Source organism: Pinus tabuliformis, chromosome 6 (assembly GCF_031772625.1).
Source record: "Pinus tabuliformis cultivar Carrire ecotype Pingquan chromosome 6, CPIR1, whole genome shotgun sequence".
Classification (NCBI taxonomy): domain Eukaryota; kingdom Viridiplantae; phylum Streptophyta; class Pinopsida; order Pinales; family Pinaceae; genus Pinus; species Pinus tabuliformis.
Genome location: NC_142292.1, coordinates 1,721,834,651 through 1,721,841,058, shown reverse-complemented (window position 1 = coordinate 1,721,841,058; position 6,408 = coordinate 1,721,834,651). Strand labels below are relative to the sequence as shown.

General features: G+C 50.9%; 2 non-coding genes across 2 annotated transcripts; both read right to left on the bottom strand.

Annotated features, from left to right (window-relative positions):
* Positions 1–1,398: 1,398 nt before the first annotated feature.
* LOC149265678 (25S ribosomal RNA) lies at positions 1,399–4,808 on the bottom strand. Its single transcript, XR_016261378.1, has one exon. It is a non-coding gene; the product is annotated as a 25S ribosomal RNA (ribosomal RNA).
* A 247-nt stretch (positions 4,809–5,055) lies between these two features.
* LOC149265677 (5.8S ribosomal RNA) lies at positions 5,056–5,209 on the bottom strand. The gene has a single exon (XR_016261430.1). It is a non-coding gene; the product is annotated as a 5.8S ribosomal RNA (ribosomal RNA).
* Positions 5,210–6,408: the final 1,199 nt, after the last annotated feature.

The following is a 6,408-nucleotide window of genomic DNA, read 5'->3' as shown; positions in this document are numbered from 1 at the left end:
ATCCGATTGTTGGTCGGCAAACAATCCTTCGTTCAAGTCGCCCCAACATGTAAGTCATCCCGTGGGTTATGCCAAATGCTCCCACGCTAATGCGCATTATACTTATGTCCCTTCGCACATTTCAGTCGTAGAGTTCGCACTTCGCACCGACGGGGAGAAACCGAACTGCAAGTCCTTACACTGCGTTTCCCAGACTTGGGTAGCAATTTTTGTTGTGACGCGAAATGGAAACCCCATGTGTGTCTGCTAACTTGGGTAGCAGTCTTCATCGCGCCGCGAAATGGACACCCCGCGTTCCTTGGACTTTGGTGGCTCTTTGTGGCCCCACGACATGGAAATTTGAAGTTCCACAGACTCTCGGGCAATTTAGGGTGTGCCGCGACATGGAAACAATGAGTTCCCAAGACTTGGGCAATGGTTTTGAAGCACCCCAAGTTCCCGAGACTTGCGAGATGGTTTGCATCGTCATGGAAACCCCAAGTTCCCTACATTTCTCTCGTGCCGTAAAATGTGGAAACCCGTGGTTCCATCAAGGGCAGGACATCGAAACCCCAAGCTTCCCAGGCTTGGGCGCTAGGGCGTGACATGGAAAACCTTGAGTCTCCGCAAGCTTGGGCGCTGTCGGCTTTGGTCGTGGCGTGACATGGAAACCCCAAGTTTCCCCAGGCCTGGGTGCCGGGGCGTGAATTGGAAACCCCCAGTTTCCGCAGGCTTGGGCACTACCGGTTTCGGTTGTGGCACGACTCAGAAACCCCGAGTTTCCCCAGGTTTGGGCGTCGAGGCGTGACTCGGAAACCCCAAGTTTCCCCAGGCTTGGGCGCCACCGGTTTCGGTCGAGGTGCGACATGGAAACCCCAAGATTCCCCTGGCTTGGGCACCGGGGCACGACATGGAAACCCCAAGTTTCCCCAGGCTTGGGCGTGACTTGTAAATCCCAAAAAAATTTGCGTCGGGCAGAAACCCCAAATTTTAGGCGTGACATGGACACCCCAATTTTTTTTCTACGTCGGACGAAACCCCCAAATTTTAGGCGCCGGGCTGAAACCCCAAATTTTTTTCACGACATGGAAGCCTCGAATTTTAGGCGCCCGGTGGAAACCCCAAATTTTAGGTGTCGGGTGGAAACCCCAAATTTTTGGCAAGACATGAAAGCCCCAAATTTTGGGCTCCGGGTGGAAACCCCAAATTTTGGGCGCCGGGGCGCGGCATGGAAACCCTAAATTTCGGGCGCCGGGGTGCCACATGGAAACCCCAGTTTTCGCAGGCTTTGGCACCTTTTCTGTCATGGCATGGAAACCCCAAATTTCCTGCCCCAAAGCAATGAAAAATTGTCATCTGGAGGAAGAGGCAGAGGCGCGAGAGGGTTGCTCTGATTTTGTTTATGACAAGAGCGAAGCTCTGAATCGAGGCGACCAAGGGCTAAATCTCAGTGGATCGTGGCAGCAAGGCCACTCTACCACTTACAATACCCCGTCGCGTATTTAAGTCGTCTGCAAAGGATTCTTCTCAACAACCATTTGGAATTGAACTTCAAAGTTGCCCCGATCGAGATGCTTCACAGTCGCGGTTTGCAAATGACACGGGCCCCTGGGGGCGACAAAGTGACGCCCCTACTGCGGGACGAGATACGGTCAAAGAGTGACATGCCCCGCTTCTAGCGTGGATTCTGACTTAGAGGCTTTCAGTCATAATCCGACACACGGTAGCTTCGCGTCACTGGCTTTTCAACCAAGCGCGATGACCAATTGTGTGAATCAACGGTTCCTCTCGTACTAAGTTGAATTACTATTGCGGTGTGGTTCATCAGTAGGGTAAAACTAACCTGTCTCACGACGGTCTAAACCCAGCTCACGTTCCCTATTGGTGAGTGAACAATCCAACACTTGGTGAATTCTGCTTCACAATGATAGGAAGAGCCGACATCGAAGGATCAAAAAGCAATGTTGCTATGAATGCTTGGTTGCCACAAGCCAGTTATCCCTGTGGTAACTTTTCTAACACCTCTAGCTTCAAATTCCGAAAATCTAAAGGATCGATGGGCCACGCTTTCACGGTTTGTATTCGTACTGAAAATCAAAATCAAATGATCTTTTACCCTTTTGTTCCACATGAGATTTATGTTCTCGTTGAGCTCATCTTAGGACACCTACGTTATCTTTTAATAAATGTGTCGCCCCAGCCAAACTCCCCACCTGACAATGTCTTCCGCTCAGATCAACCCGCCGAAACGTGCCTTAAGGCCAAAAATAGGGGCAGTGCCCCGTCTCCACCCCAAAAAATAAGTAAAATAATGTTAAAAGTAGTGGTATTCCACTTGCACCGAAAACGGCTCCCACTTATTCTACACCTTTCAAGTCATTTCACAAAGTCAGACTAGAGTCAAGCTCAACAGGGTATTCTTTCCCCGCTTATTCTGCCAAGCCCATTCCCTTGGTTGTGGTTTCGCTAGATAGTAGATAGGTACAGTGGGAATCTCGTTAATCCATTCATGCACATCACTAATTATATGACGAGGCATTTGGCTACCTTAAGAGAGTCATAGTTACTCCCGTCGTTTACCCGCGCTTGGTTGAATTTCTTCACTTTGACATACAGAGCACTGGGCAGAAGTCACATTGCATCAGCATCCGTAGGGACCATCACAATGCTTTGTTTTAATTAAAAAGTTAGATCCCCCTTGTTCGTACCTGTTCTGAGTCGACTGTTCGACGCCTAGGGAAAATCCCCTGGAAGGGGGCATTCTATGCCCGTAGCCCAATCGGCACGTCACTGCCCTCCCTCACCACAAGAGCATCTCGAGCAAACTGTCGACAGCCCATGATTTGAGGGTGCAGACCCCTAGGCCCAGCCCTCAGATCCAATCCTTTTCCCAAAGTTACGGATCCGTTTTGTCGACTTCCCTTACCTACATTGTTCTATTGACCAGAGGTTGTTCACCTTGGAGACCTAATGCAATTATGAGTACGACCGGGCATGAACAGTACTCAGTCCTCCAGATTTTCAAGGGTTGTCGAGGGTGCACCGGACACTGCAAGGCGTGTGGTGCTCTTCCAACTGTTGGACCTTATCACTGGGTGAACCGATTCCAAGGTGGGCAAGATGTTAAAAAGAAAAGATAACTCTTCCCGGGGCCCCCAACGACGTCTCCGGATTTCCTAACGTTGTCGCCTGCCACCATGTCCCGGTTTGGGAATATTAACCCAATTCCCTTTCGACACTCATGCAGAGTGCACCCTTGATACAAGGCTTCCCCATCTCTTAGGATCAACTAACCCATGTCCAAGTGCTGTTCACATGGAACCTTTCCCCACTTCAGTCTTCAAAGTTCTCATTTGAATATTTGCTACTACCACCAAGATTTGCACCAAGGGCCAATCCACCCAAGCTCACGACCGAGGTTTCTCAATGACCCCCACATCCTCCTACTCATCGGAGCCAGGAAATTGCTCCGACGGTCGAGTATAGGTTGCGCGCTTCAGTGCCATCCATTTTTGGGGCTAGTTGATTCAGCAGGTGAGTTGTTACACACTCCTTAGCGGATTTCGACTTCCATGACCACCATCCTGTTGTCTTAATCAACCAACACCTTTTGTGGGATCTAGGTTAGCGTGCAATTTGGCACCGTAACTCGACTTTCGGTTCATCCCGCGTTGCCAGTTCTGCTTAGCAAAAATGGCCCACTTGGAGCTCTCCATTCCACGGCACGGCTCAATGGAGCAGCCGCACCCTCTTACCTATTTAAAATTTGAGAATAGATCGAGGGCGTTATGCCCCTGATGCCTATAATCATTTGCCTTACCCGATAAAACTCATGCGTGAGCTCCAGCTATCCTGAGGGAAACTTCGGAGGAAACCAGCTACTAGATGGTTCGATTTGTCTTTCGCCCCTATACCCAAGTCAGACGAACGATTTTCACGTCAGTATCGCTATGATCCTCCACCAGAGTTTCCTCTGGCTTCGCCCTGCTCACGCATAGTTCACCATCTTTCGGGTCCCAACAGGTGTGCTCGCACTCGAACCCTTCGCATAAGCTCAAGGTCAGTCGACGATGCACCCCCCAGAGAGGGGATCTCGCCCGTCAGCTTCCTTGCACCTCGCAAGTTTTCAAACCCACCGACTCGCACACATGTTAGACTCCTTGGTTTGTGTTTCAAGACGGGTCGAATGGAAAGCCCGCCAACCAAAACCATGAGCGCGCAAGTGCACACGGCCCGCCATAAGGGTGCACGCTTCATTCCTCGACCACCACAGTAGCAAACTAACAGGAAGTAATCCACCCGCGCTTGTGACGATGCAGCAACCCGTGTTGGTTTGCACCTCAAGTCGAGCGGCGGACCAGCCTGAGCCGTTCCACATCCGACCGAGACGCATCGACAGCCTCCATCCGCTTCCCTCCTAGCAATTTCAAGCACTCTTTAACTCTCTTTTCAAAGTCCTTTTCATCTTTCCCTCGCGGTACTTGTTCGCTATCGGTCTCTTGCCCGTATTTAGCCTTGGACGGAATTTACCACCCAATTAGGGCTGCATTCCCAAACAACCCGACTTGCCGACAACGCCTCATGATACGGTAGGGTCCGGAGCCAATAGGATTGTGACCCTCTCAGGCACCCCCTTCCAAGGGACTTGGCCCAGGTCCACCGCTGAGGATGCTTCTACAGACTAAAATTCAGGTGGCGCCACCACCCGATTTTCATGCTGGGCTCTTCCCGATTCGCTCGCCGCTACTAGGGGAATCCTTGTAAGTTTCTTTCCCTCCGCTTAATTATATGCTTAAACTCAGCGGGTGTTCTCGCCTGAGCTGAGGTCGCAAAGTTGGAGCTAAATCCTCCCTACCCCATGGGAGGACAAGAGAGAGCAGATCAAGTTCGAGCGATGCCACACAAAGCCCGCATCAGCTAACGCCGACTGCCCATCAAAGGGGACAATATCACCGCTCACCGACGCATGCCACGAAACATCGCTTGAGGTATTTCAGCCGACCACACCACATGGGGCACAGACGACGAGCTCCGCTGCTCCCTAGCATATTGCAGGGAGTGCGTTTGAATGGGATGCGACACCGAGACAGATGTGCCCTCGATCGAGGCCTCGGGTGCAAATTGCTTTCAAAAACTTGATGATTCACTAGATTTTGAAATTCACACTAAGTATCACATTTTGCTACGTTCTTCATCATAACAAGAGCCGAGATATCCGTTTCCGAGAGTCGTTTCCACGTATTACCAAAAAATCAGCCACAAAACTGAATAAGGGCACCCCCCACAACAAATGTAATTCCAAGGGGCAAAAGGAGGAAAATCGCATGAGAGAAAGAGAAACAAAGGTGTCTAACCCCCTTACAGGGGGAAGCTCAAACAGAGGACAATCTCCCCCAGCCCCATGCCCTCGCAAAAAGGGGGGAATGCATGGAACAGCGATCGAGAAGGACTAGGGTGGCCACCCCGGGAGCTCGCACTACTTTAGCCCTTCCCCAACACCAGCCCACCACAATTCTCCCTTTTCTCCGTAAAGCTAGGGACCGAAAGGAAGAAAAGGGTAGAAAACAAAGAACAAGCCTCCCAAGCCCTGTGCCTTCGGCAAAAGGGGGGAATTGAAGGGGACGACGATCGAGAAGGACTAGGGTGGCCACCCCGGGAGCTCGCACTGCATTTTGTCCTTCCGGAACACCAATCCACAACAATCCCACCTTTTATCCGTAACGCTAGGGGCCACGAGGAAGAAGGGCAGAAAACAACAAGAGAGAAAGGGATATATCAACCGTGGCTACTGTCTCACAAGGGAAGGCTTCAAACAGAGAACAAGCTTCCCCAACCTCGTGCATTCACAAAAAGGGGGGAACTGCAGGGGACGGTGATCGAGAAGGACTAGGGTGGCCACCCTAGGAACTCGCACTGCTTTTCGTCCTTCCCGAACACCAATCCACAACAATCCCACCTTTTCCCCGTAAAGCTAGGGGCTGAAAGGAAGAAGGAAAGAAAACAACATGAAAGAAAGAGAGATATCAAATGCGTCTACCGGCTCACAGGGGGACGCTCAAACAGAGAACAAGCTTCCCCACCCCCGTGCCTTTGCAAAAAGGGGGGGAACTGCCGGGGACGGTGATAAAAAACGACTAGGGTGGCCACCCTTAGAACTCACACAACTTTTCATCCTTCCTGAACACCAATACACAACAATCCCACCTTTTCTTTGTAAAGCTAAGGGGCCAGAAGCAAGAAGGAAAGAAAACAACAGGAAAGAAAGAGATATAAAACGTGGCTACCGGCTCACAAGGGGAGGCTCAAACAGAGAATAAGCTTTCCAAACCCTGCGCCTTCGGAAAAAGGGGGGAATTGCAGGGGACGATGATTGAGAAGGACTAGGGTGGCCACCCTGGGAACTCGCACTACTTTTCGTCCATCCTGAAC